This window comes from Limulus polyphemus, unplaced genomic scaffold (genome assembly GCF_000517525.1).
Source record: "Limulus polyphemus unplaced genomic scaffold, Limulus_polyphemus-2.1.2 Scaffold907, whole genome shotgun sequence".
In the NCBI taxonomy this organism is placed as follows: Eukaryota; Metazoa; Arthropoda; class Merostomata; order Xiphosura; family Limulidae; genus Limulus; species Limulus polyphemus.
The window spans coordinates 77,922-90,318 of NW_013666517.1; the positions used below are offsets into that span (position 1 = coordinate 77,922).

The 12,397-nt window shown below is 38.0% G+C and overlaps 1 long non-coding RNA gene across 1 annotated transcript in view; it reads right to left on the reverse strand.

Annotated features, from left to right (window-relative positions):
• LOC111086185 overlaps positions 1-11,940 on the reverse strand; it is a 55,793-nt gene extending 43,853 nt beyond the window's left edge. Inside the window, exon 1 of the long non-coding RNA XR_002610938.1 lies at positions 11,745-11,940. This is a non-coding gene — a long non-coding RNA (uncharacterized LOC111086185). The remainder of the gene's footprint in view (positions 1-11,744) is intronic.
• Positions 11,941-12,397: the final 457 nt, after the last annotated feature.

Consider the following 12,397-nt stretch of genomic DNA (forward strand, 5'->3'; position numbering starts at 1 on the left):
TGCCTTAACCACCTGGCCATGCCGGGCCGGCAAGAAAGAAACCACTTATGACGAAGATGCATCTTAGATCGCAAATGGACTATGCCTGTTAACATATCAATAACCCTACAACAATGTGGCAGAAAGTTCTATGGCCAGATGAGACCAAAATAGAACTTTTGGGGTTAAATGACAAATGCTATGTATGGCGGAAACCCAACTCATGACCCGGCAGATACAATTCCAACTGTCAAGCATGATGGTGGGTTCATAATGCTGTGGGAATGTTTTTATGCAGCTGTACGCATTCAAGGGATCATGGACAGTGCAAAATATACACAGATGTTGGAGGTAAGCCTGAAGAAGTCATCTGAAAAACTAAAACTCGGCCGAAGGTTTACATTTCAACAGAACAGTGATCCCAAACATAGATCAAAGGCAATACCAGGATGGTTTTGGAAAAACAAAATTATAGTCCTTGACTGGCCAAGCCATAGCCCAGACCTAAATCCACTCGAACATCTGTGGGGAGACTTGACAAATGCTTTGCATCGAAGATATCCTTCCAACTTACAAGAAATAGAGGATATATGCAAGCAGGAGTGGGTAAAATATCTCCAGCATACTTTGCAAAGCTTGTGGAGGGTTATCTAAAACGACTTTTAGCTGTCGTTGCTGTCAAAGGATCTTCAGCCAAATATTAACTGCATAATCGTGTTGGGGGTGAAAACTTTTGCAACATGTGTTTTTAAAAATGTTTTGTCATATCACTAAAGTGAATAACAATGCACCTTTTGTTATTTGTAATCACTAGAAACTGGTCTGAGCTTAATATAATTATTTTTGGCCATTTGAGTTATGTTTTTCATAAGAAAATAACTAGAATTGATTACCAGCACAAGAAGGTGAAGACTTTTGCAAGGCACTGTATGTAAACTTGACCATCATATCACTGATTACAAGTCTTGTTAAAGTCTGCATCTTATGTATGGGATAGTCGAAGTTGCAGAGTTGTGTGACATCCTATTACGAGTAGTGAAAATTCTCCATTTAATATTATTTGCAGCACTTTTGAGACTGGCATGGTTTAGTGGTTAGGGTACTTGACTGGCAATATGTAGGTCAGAAGTCTGAATCCTATCACTGAACATACTTGCCCTTTTTATCTGTGGGAGCATTATAAAATGACAGTCCATCCCACTTTTTTGTATAACCAAAAATTGGTGGTGAGTGATGTTAACTACCTGCCTTCCCTCTATTCTCTAGCCCTCAAAATGTTAGCTTTTCATGAAATTCGACAAACAAATTTGTAGCACTTTTGTATGAATCAAGGTAAAATTATTTAAGAAACTAAGTTTCAGTATATATTGTATATCTGTCAGTTCCTTGAGTTTTCTTTTTAGAGCTAAAAGCTAAATTGATCTTCATCACATGTCTTTTTATAGCTCCTTTTTTCATATGAGTAAGGTAATGTAAGCTTGAGTGTCGGAAACTGGTCTACAAAGGGACTTTTTTAACACACTTATTATAAATTTACTTTGCAAATAAAGAACATCTAAGAAACTGAGTTGGTCACTTGTCGAGTTTTCTGCATTAAAAGTTATACTTGTATGTAAGCTGTTTAAATATCTGAGAAAAGGTTTTAGTCTATGCCAAGTTGAAGGCTAAATACCATATATATATATATATATTTATTTATATATGTATATCTGTGTGTGTGTGTGTGTATTTATTGTAGCTTAATCAAAACAGAAGTTTTTAACCTTTCTCGAACCTAGAAGTTAGTACATCATTTTCGTTAATGTTCATGGCGTTATACCAAAAACTATTGCAACTCAGTTTTGGCTAAATAATTTTAGCAAGCTAAAAATAAATGTTAGTCAGAATTAAGTCAGGGTATCTTTCTAAAAGTTTTTAAAGGAATACCATAAAGATTCAGGTCTTTTTCGTGCTTTTAATATTCATTATTGCTAAAGTTGAAAGAAACTACACCTAGGCTGAAAAGGAGTCAGTTTTGGAGGAATGGTAGATCTAATAGCTTGCATAGAAAATCATTCATACTACTCAGATGAGTTGGAACACAGAATAGTAGAAGGTAGATCATCTTTCTGTTTAACTAGGAGACTCTGTTGCTGGTACAGAGGTGGATGCTGTTTTCACATGTTTGTTTTAGTGCCAAGCTACACAGTAAGCCACTTGCACTCTGTACACTATGTAGAATAGAATCTTGGATTTTAGATCCATCAAATTACCGCTGAGCCACTTGGAGGAACAAGTGAGTATTGTTACACGCCTTCCTTGTAGTCTAAACGTAAATTGTAGAACTGTTACGTCTGCTATGGTTTGGTCTCATTGATTCACATATTTTTTTAATGTTTTGCTATTATACTAGAGTTCATTAAACAAAGGTTTAATAGTTTCATTTTGAGTTCACTTACTGAATATAAGTATTGTTTTATCACAATTTACAGCTTCGATGTTTGTTGTTGGATGTTTCAATCACTGGTGCGATCAATCTCAAGTACACAAGTTTTAACAGTAAATACTAAAACCTTCTTTACCATTAAAAGTTGAGACTTTGGGTGGTTGTATTAAACAGATATGAAATGGGCATTTGAATTCAAAATAATATATAAAAAGATAAAATGCAGAGATGCTATATATATATATATATTATATAGAACACCTGGACTGAAATGCAATGATAAAGATAAAATTTACAGATTACTCTTTCAACTAAAATAAGAGAAAAATAATATATACATATATACAAGTTATAATTCATTTGCCCAATGCCAAGCACGAGGTAAGAGGAGACCCTTACCTCAATTCCATCAGAAGAACCTTCAAAGCAGGAGTTGAATGTCGACTTGTCATGGTAGTGACATGGATGAAGTCGTTGGCCTGGGCCAAGGCTCCTCTCATCTGCAACAACTCCACATGCAATTGGGAGGATGAAGTTTCCCTTGTATATAACCAGAATTCTTCACTGTTGTACAAGGCCCATCTTTGGGAAATGCCAGTTCAGTATTGGAACCTGCTGTATGATGAGTTGTATGATGATTATGGTAGGTAAGGTCATTGGTAGTTTGGTCCTCAGCTGTTATTGTGATAGCTCATTGAGCATCTTGGATAGCAGGGCTTGACTGCCATTGAGGTGGAAGATCCTCATTCACCTAGATCTTTCTAGTTAAACTAAAACTTTCAGCTAAAGATCTTGCAAGCCAGGGTTAATATTGATGATGTTACTACAGTGTATCTGTTAGCTATCATGCTCCTCACGTGTACAGAGGAGAATCCATGGAGGACCATGCAGTATTCTCTGTATAATCCCCCCCCCCCCCATTATTAGAATATCAAGTGAATGATTCTCACAAAGAAGCAAGGCAACATTTTGTCTTTGAAAATCACCCAATAACTTAGAAATCAAAGGCCATAGAGCCTTTTCAGCTGAGTAATTAAACTTTTTAGCCATTATCTTCAGTTGTGCAAACTGTTGATAGTCTGTTGATATTACATCTGCTTTTACTAGCCATCGTAACTGTTAACTGAGAAATTATCATCTGATATTCTACAGATATTTCTTATAGGGAACTTCTGCTTGATATCATGGAGAAGGGCTACAAAGCCATTTTTGTTCAGCAGATCCTGCAATCAACAAACTGTTGAGATAACTGAGTAGAAATCATGCAATGTTGTGCATACATATTTCAATACCACGTAATAGCTTGGAAAGCAAGGGCTGAAATATCCTTTCAGCTGAGCTTTCAAACTACTAGCTATAACCTTCAGTTGTAAAAACTGTTGATACACTAGGCATTACATCTCTGGTACCAGCCATCATTGGTTCATGATATCCGAGTAGAAATCACACAATGTAGATGGTAAACTTTGCTTCTTAGCTTGGAAAGCACAGTTAATAATTGCCCTTGAGTTGTTAATTTTTCAATCAAATGACTGTCCTAGTTGCCTTATGATGATGTTTAATCCAGCCATATTGATCAAGAGCTATAGTTAATGGTCAAGGCTGTTAGAGCTTCTTTCAAAAAGTGTCCAAATGGAAGCCCATTGAATGTGACATCCAATGGCAGGGGATACATAGGGGCACACCTGTGTAAGACAGCATTTTGTTTCAACCAGAGTATACTCTTCACCTGGAAGGTAAGGGGGAGAGGCAAATGAGCTCCAGGTAGGGATGGGAAGAATGTGAACATGACCATCCAAGTACTTGCACACAAGTGGTTGGTGAGCCAACATGTGCACTGTTGTTGGGGCATGTTCAGACCATATCTTGTGCTCACCTCAACTCTATTGAACAGACTCTATGGGACTGACTTCAGCTGTGGGAGAAGGACACTTTACTTATGCAGTATGGTCTTGTATAGTATGTGCTCATCTCAACAATTAAATAGAATTTCGCTGCAGAAGGAGGGCATATACGTTATGTATTATAGTGTGTGCTAACCTTAACTCTACTGAAAAGACCCTGGCTCCAGGAGGAGAGCACATTAGGTTTAGATCATGTTTTCTCTGTACATTGTGTGCTCCCCATGTCTCAACTGAACAGGTTCTGGATGAAGGAGGATAAATGTGGCATAAGTTATTGCAACCCTTCGAATAGCCCTAGCTGTTAAGTCAAACCAGTGAGGTTTCTCCATAGTCCACCATTTCACTAACTAGGAACTGATAAGTGGCAAGGGTCTCTCATGCTCCACTTAAAGAAGAGGGGAAAATTTATGTTGGGAAGACCCAGAGAAGTGCCTGGATACCCATTAGACCTCCAGCCAGAAAGGTCTTTTACTGGAAACAGTACAATGGGTGAATGTATAACCATATTTTTTAAAGCCAGTAAGCACAAGCCAAAGAAGTGAGCAGAACACTTTATTGCTGCTGGCGTTTTCCATGACTTTCCATGGAGTAGGCAGTCTTGATCAGACAATTGAGTAAATATGTATACCATGAAGGTACCTCAAATGGTCTTGCAGAATACCCCATCTTCCAATGTGCACTGATAAAGCCAGGTTGGATGGTATGAGCATTTTCTGTTATTCTGGCTCAATGTGGATTTGGGGTAAGTATACCCTGGGAAGCTACAACAGTCACCTAGTGGGATCCTATGAAATGAAAAGGGGGATCTGAAAGGAAAATGGTACTTACCCATCTACAGATGGTAAGTCGATTGAAGAATGGCAATCATAGGAAGTTTAAAACCCCCAGAAGACGAAATAGTCTGATAGTGAATACAATGAGTGATGAAGAAGTGGGGTATACCCCACATACCTGCTTCGAGGACCTTGTCCAATTGTCAGTGAAATGTGCAACAACAGAATGAGTAAGGTGACGAATATGATGTGAATAAATGTGGAATAGCCTGCAAGCATTCACATCTAAGGATGCTATACCAACCAGAAAAGTTGACATACCCATCCAGTAAGAGTAGAAGGAGAGAGGTCTCTAGAAGAAGAGAAGTCACAGGGTAAGAACACACAGTGTTGAGCACCCCAAAAAGGAGAGGCCTGTGAAAAGGAACACCAAACAGTCTAAATAGGATATAGAAGCTGAATTTGGTCTGAATGATCAAAGAGGTAAAAGACGGAAAAAAGTGAGATAGGAAAGAAAGTATGTTTACCTTCCCAACTGGTTGAAGTTTTAGATAGGAAAGATCGTTTTGGGGAAAGAGGTATATAAGTGCAGTGGAAGAAGATGCAAAAAGTATCCATAGCATAGATAACAGATTTACAGTAATCACAGGCATAAGAAAGTAAGAAATATGTCTGGAGAAAACCACAGTACAAAAGCAAGAAGCCAAGACACATGTGAGAATGTGAAAATCCCCAAATTGCAGTCAGCCATGAAAGTGAGGCAAGGAGGCTGGAGAAGATTGAAGGAAAATAACAATGGAGATGACACATTGTGGTACCATAAAAAGCAAAATGCTATAAAAAAGCTGCTCAATAAACAGCAAAGGCAGATACTGAAAAAACCACGGATGAACACCCAGGTAAAAAAGGCAGAAAGGTGTTTCACAGTATGATGGCCAGGAGTAAATGGATGGAAAATGGACCAATTACGAAAGACCTGCCACTTTCATTGATAGACGTACACAGTAGAAAAGTAACAGGAAGAATACCACAGATGCAGTCTGGCCAGACTATGGGTTGAACAAATCCTATACATGAAAATGGAAGGAAGGGAGCGATGTGTGTGAATGTGAAGCAAGAAAGATGGAAAATTGGGTAGAAGGAGGAGGTCTCAATGATAATCAAAGAAACCCATGGCTGAGCTGGCCAAAGAGGCACCCACCATAGGATCCAACAAGGAGTGTCACGTAACAAGGTGAGGACTGAAGGGAAGAGACAAAGAGGGGAATAGGCATATAGAAGGAGGTGAGACCAGATCTGGCTGAGAACATTCACAGCCAAAGCCAAAGGATGAGGAAGCCCACAGTTACGCATAGGTGGCAATAGCATCCAGGAGCAAATCCTACAAAAGACTTTGGGGTGTATATACTACTCTGCTGGTAGAAGACAAACTGGCCAAGAGAGGCAGTCCATCACCAGCTTCTAAGCTCCCAGCAACTGACAGGCAATAAGACAATCCTGATGTAAATGGGCCCAGAAGAGTGTTTCCAATGCATGAAAGCAAAGAGTCCTGAATAAGTACCTCTTGAACAGTTGGCTTAAAAGGCGACCATGGAATTGATGGAGTGTATCATGACTAAGTGATCCACCAGATAGGATGAGAATGGGAGTATGCCCAATGAACAGCAAGAAGTTTGAGCACATTGATGTGGAATGAACACTCATCCTACACCCAAATGCTAGAAGTCATGTCCTCATCCAGAAATATGCCTCAATCAGAAAAGACAGCATAGTTAAAGAGATCTGGCTTGAGAGACAGTAAGGGAATGCTGGAAGTAGTATTGGCATGGCCCAATCACCACGAAAATTCCTTAAGGAGAAGAGAGGTTCATAAATGAGGCCAATGGAGCCCAAGAGAGACACCCTTGGATCTACAGTGTCTACTGGAGTGGTTGTTTGTACTCACCCCCAAAGGAATGAGTGGTTTGAAAGAAGCCAATATCCCCAAAAGTGAAAGAACATCACACACAGAAAGACTAGATGAAGAAGAGAATGCTAAACTCAGCATCAAGAAATCAATAAAATGGCCAGAAGTATGTCATATTGAGTGAGCATGAGAAAGGACTAGGATGTCATGACAAGACCAATGAAGTAGCCTCCAGTAAAAAAAGGAAAGTGTGTGAAGAATTAACCAACTGAGAATGGACCAACAAAAGTCAATCATCCAAATAAAAGAACGCCAACCCAGGTGAGTGAAGGCCCTCATAATACCAATGAATACAAAAAAGAGGCCAACACTATGTCGACGGGAAGAGCAAGGAATGGGAAAATGTGAAATTGATGGAAGGAGCACAGAAAAAATAAAGAAGGTGGATCAAGAGGGATTTGTAAGGAACACATTGACTATGGCTAACTGCAAATTATGGTCAAAAAGACCATAAGTGGGAGCAAAGAGAGCAGTGAAGGGAGAGACCAAGGTTGTGAAATGAAAAACGATTGTTGGTAGAAATGGAGACCAACAGCAGGAGGAAAGATGAGTATCCTCAGGGTTGTACATGTTAGACAGTCACTGACAAGAAGAGCTATGAACTACAATTGTGGTAGAAAAAGGACGAGAAAGAAAAGAAGGTCTGTAACCTGAAATGAGAATACTAGAGATAGACTAATCTAAACAAAAACAGGAGTAAAGAGCAAGGTCAAGAAAGAAGATAATGACGACTGAACTGTACGTCAGCCTATGTCACCAGAAAGAAATAAACATCACTAAAAACACTTTGGCAAAGAAAAGAGCCTGAAGAGAAACATATACATGGAAGGAAGTAATAAACTTAAGACCCGATGAGTCTCACCACTAAGGGAAGAGAATAAGGAGAAATAGAGTAGACGAATTGGAACAGGCTAAGCTAGCAATGAGAAGTGAACAAATGTCTATAGAAATCCCATCTGAAACATAATGAAGTGTCTAAAAACAGGCAGAGGTAGGAAGTGAAACAAAGGTGAAAATGGGGAAACAGAAAACAGAAGGTGACCAAATAGATACCAAGGACAGGAAATACAGAATGGGGAAAGGAGAAAGTCTACAATTCAGGACAAAAAGAGTCATAAACAGGTTAAACAGGCATTTGGATGTGAGAAAAAGCTATCAGAGACAGAAGGAGGTGGTGTGAAAACAGAAACGAGACATAAGAAACGACACAAGCAAAATATAAGGAAATGAACACACCTGAGAATGAAATCCAGAAAGAGATTGGAAGTTACAGTCGTCTACGGAAGAATAAGATGCTACCTAAAGCAAATTATGTCAAAGTCATAGTCTAATATATCATTCCCAACTGAAGAGAGAGTTTCTGTTGACAGGATGAGAATAGCAGGCCCAGTAATGAGGTAATCCAAAATAGATTGAACAATGGCTGCAATGTTCTTAACAGTTAATGAACCTCCATGGACCATGGTAGAAATAATGCCTCTGTGTAAATAATGTCACTCAAACAGCTCAAAGTATAAGTCCCCATCATTTGAGAATTCATAATATAAGTTAAAGCTTTTGAAACAAAAGCCAAAGAAAACGAAAATGAAAGCTTCGTTAACAATGCAAATCCCAACAAATTGAACTGAGACGATAAATTTAAACACATCTGATCGACACAATGCCAAAGAGAAGAATTAAGTTATCATGAATGCAAGTACATAGGGGAAGTTACTGTGCATGAAGGTCGTGTCACCTCTTATTGGTGAAGAGCTTTTGTCACATTATAACATCTTACACTGGTGCAGTTCAGATTAAAACAAGTGAAATTAGGTGGGAATTGCCTCAAGGCTAGTGGCATGCAAATCTCTGAGACTCAAAAGGAAGATGGCTCAACTGTGTAAAGAATATGATGATGGTGATGGTGCAATACCTAGAAAGTTCAAGATGGCGTAATAACTGAGAAGTGTCGTGAAGTATGTATAAAACAAGTATGGTTGTAGATACAAGAATATGTGAGTTAATGAGTAATTATTGAGTATTTCAGATCAATGTTAGTAGTTAGAGTTATTGTGTCTACTCAGTTAATTGATAATTTGCAAAGAAGTTCTATATGTCAGGTATAGGTACTATCAATAAGAATTTCTGTTGCAATGTTGTTTGTGAACTTAGGCCTACTTGTATCAAAATGAACATAGCCGGTAGAAACATCATAGAAGAGATAAGCGAATTCGTTATGGTTACATTGATTGATTTGTCATTATGTTTAACAAATAGTCCAAAATTACCTGCCTAACAATAGAACATGGTATAACACAATTATTCGTTATATTAAAATATCTGAACAAGGAATACACTATGAAAATGGAACTTCTCGTCCTCTCACACTTAATTCATTGAAGACAGCAGCATGAACTACAACCTATAAAAGCTTAAGTGCATAGAGATCTGATCAACTGTACAACTAGCTGCATTATGAATTAGAACAAAACGTAATGCTGATAATTTAATTTTAAGTGATAGTAACCAGTTAATATGACGAAGTACAGTACTGTGCAAAAGTGTTAGGACAAGACAATATTTTGTCATTCTTTCCATTTTATAGGGCTAATTCTTCCACGCCATTACAGAATGTAAATTTCATTATTATGATAATGCTTCCCTGATCCCTCTTGACAACTGAATGTAAATTTGATCAGAATGATCATTCAAGCACAACCCTTATGACATTTCCTTGGTACAAGTATCTGAGAATTCTAAGGAATGATACTTATTCTCACATTTAGGGTTGAAATAACTGTCATGGTACCCCATGCAGTGTCTTAGCTATATAGAAAGAAGCTAGCAAGAAGCTAACATATGCTATAAGATATCTATTTAATAGCACTTCACAAATAAACCTTGATAAAAACAGTGTTTAACACTTTATATTAAATTTTGTTTTTATGCCACGGCCCAAAAAGTGTAGAGAATTGTCAGCAGAGCAGAGACTTCACATAAAAGCTGATTGGACCCTCTGATAAATTGCTGCAGTCTTGAAATGCTCCCCCAAACACTGTCAAGTACACCCTAAATCGTGAGGAAAGGAAGAGGCAGAACACCTAAACTCAATGATACTGATGTTAAGTATCTTCGTTTATGCAGCCTTCGGGAAAGAAAGAAGACTGCCACTGATATCAAGCATGAGATAAACGACCATGTACCAAATAATAGAAAAGTGTCCACATCTGCAGTATCAAGAAGACTCAACGAAAATGGAATATTTGGTCGTGTAGCAGTTAAAAAAAACCTTTGATTCGATCTCCAATTATTGTCAAGACTGAAACTTGCTAAAAAGTACAAAATTGGACTGTTGATGATTGGAAAATGATGTTATGGATTAATGAGTCCAAGTTTGAAATACCTGGTTCTAAGCATAGTCTGTAAGTCTGGTAGAAGTAAGGTGAAAGGTACACCCCTCAATGCATAGCACAAACCATGAAGCATGGGGGAGGCAGTGTGATGGTCTGGAGGTGTTTTTCTGCTGAGGCAAAATAGATGTATTAATGGAGCAGTGCAAGTACTATCAGATACTGATCCATCATGGTATACCCAGTGGTTTGCATATTATTGGTAAAGGATTCTACTACCAAGAAGATAATGAACCCAAACAATCAACCAACCTATGCAGAAATTACTAAGCTAAGAAAGGAGCTGTTGGAGTCAAATGATGCAATGGCCCCCACAGATCTCCAATCTCATCCCAATTGGCTCGGCATGGCCAGGTGGTTAGGGTGTTCGACTCGCAATCTGTGGGTCGCGGGTTCGAATCCCTGTCCCACCAAACATGTTCGCTCTTTCAGCCATGAGGGCGTTTTAAATGTGATGGTCAATCCCAATATTTGTTGGTAAAAGAGTAGCCCAAGAGTTTGTGGTGGGTGGTGACGACTAGCTGCCTTCCCTCTAGCCTTAAACTGCTAAATTAGAGATGGCTAGCGCAGATAGCCCTCGTGTAGCTTTGTGCGAAATTCAAAATAAATCAAACTTATCCCAATTGAGCTGATCTGGGATTTGATAGATCAAACATTTGACACATAAAAAGTTACGTTGAAATAAGCTTTAAGTGAGTCTATTATAGACAGTTGAGCAAAATCCGAAAGGACACTTTAATTAAATATGTTGCAACACTGCCTGAAAGACTGTTTGCTGTTATTAAAGCAAAAGGGGACACACAAAATATTAGCTGTTTGCTAAACTCAAGCACTTCCACCGAGTTTATGTTATACTAAATATGAATATTAATCAAATTTTGATGTTCCAACTGTGATTCACCTTCCATTGTTCTTTGAAAGTAGCCTGAAATATAATTTTTGACTTTTGCACAATACTGTATAAAACATAAATGATAACAAAATTGCAGTAGATGTTATATTGTAAAATTAAGTAAGTGTGTATTGACAATAACATATGTATGAAATGTGTTGTTTTGTAGAGGAAAACAATATAGTTAACCTAACTTATAATATACCAGTCAATTGAATTACAGATCATCCTAAGATAACAAAGGCCCATGTTAAGCCTAATTTAACTTATAGGACAAAAGATAGAACTAAGCTCTAATTTCAAACCTGAACTTGGCTATGTGTATTGACCAACTAAATTTAACTTATGTTATTAAACCGAAATAATAATATTTACAGTAACAATATTCAAAAACCAATTAAAGTATAATGCTTTACCTTTCCGAAGTCAGTGGACCATATTTCAAAACGTGTGGGCCTCCAAAACTCGAGTCAAAGCCCAACGAAGGTCAGCTCATTGGACGACCAGTTTCCCAACGAAGTAAAGATGATAATTCCCCAGTCGAGGACCGTCACCTGAAACCTGTGTAAATGTGCTGATAGAAGATATAACCTCTGAAATGGTAACTTAGGAAATAAAAAAGTAGAAACATTTTTTAATGAAATATTAAGTTCTGTAACTGGGTAGATATATAATTTCACTTCTCAGTAGGTTACAAAGATCACTATTATATAATAAATAGTAAACTTGTTGATAGAAATTCATAAGAAGATACGAAAAAAAAAACTTGAAGAGAGCACTACAAAGTGATAGTTAGGTAGAATTGCATAGAGGGTGTCACATGAGTCATATGGGTGTGTGGCACTTCTATTGTTGGAGGTTTTGCGAGAATCAGTTGAACCTTGTGAATGGAGGGATGTGTGGGAGGGAATGGTTTGTGGCATGTGAAAAAATTTTCAAATAGAGGGCAGCAGTGAATGAGAATGTTTGTGAGCGGAATGTACTTCTGAACAATTCTCTCCCTTAGGTCTGTTGAGAGTTTTTTCTCATCATTCTCAATACGTAATAGTAAACCAAATTTAACTTTCAG